The sequence below is a fragment of the Palaemon carinicauda genome, chromosome 9 (assembly GCF_036898095.1).
Source record: "Palaemon carinicauda isolate YSFRI2023 chromosome 9, ASM3689809v2, whole genome shotgun sequence".
Taxonomy (NCBI): Eukaryota; Metazoa; Arthropoda; class Malacostraca; order Decapoda; family Palaemonidae; genus Palaemon; species Palaemon carinicauda.
In genome coordinates this window covers 137,247,035-137,247,582 of record NC_090733.1, presented here as the reverse complement: position 1 = coordinate 137,247,582, position 548 = coordinate 137,247,035, and positions in this window count along the sequence as shown.

Here is a 548-nt window from a genome sequence, read left to right as displayed (position 1 = left end):
CCACTGAGTCAGTACTTTATCCTAAAATGTAGGCTTGTACTTCTATATCAAAGGATATTTCCTCCTCTTGCTGCTGCTCCTTGTTTTTTATATATATATTTTTTTAGTTTTTATTTTTTTCTGCTGCTTCTGCTCCTGCTTTTCTTCCTCCTCTTGCTGCTGGTCCTTTTTTTTCATTTTTTTTTTGTATTTTTTTATATATTTTTTTTTTGCTACTTCTGCTCCTGCTTCTCTTCCTCCTCTTGCTGCTGCTTCTTCTTTTTTCTTTTTTTCATATTTTTTTATATATTTTTTTTTGCTGCTTCTGTTCCTGCTTCTCTTCCTCTTCTTGCTGCTGCTCCTTTTTTTTTCTTTTTTTTTATATTTTTTTTTAGGTTTTTTTTTTTGCTGCCTCTCCTCCTCCTTTTCTTCCTCCTCTTGCTGCTGCTCCTTTTTCTTTTCCTTTTTTGTTTATATATTTTTTTTAGTTTTTTTTTGCTGCTTCTGCTCCTCCTTCTGTTTCTCCTCTTGCTGCTGCTCCTTTTTTTTTTCTTCTTTTTATGTTTTTT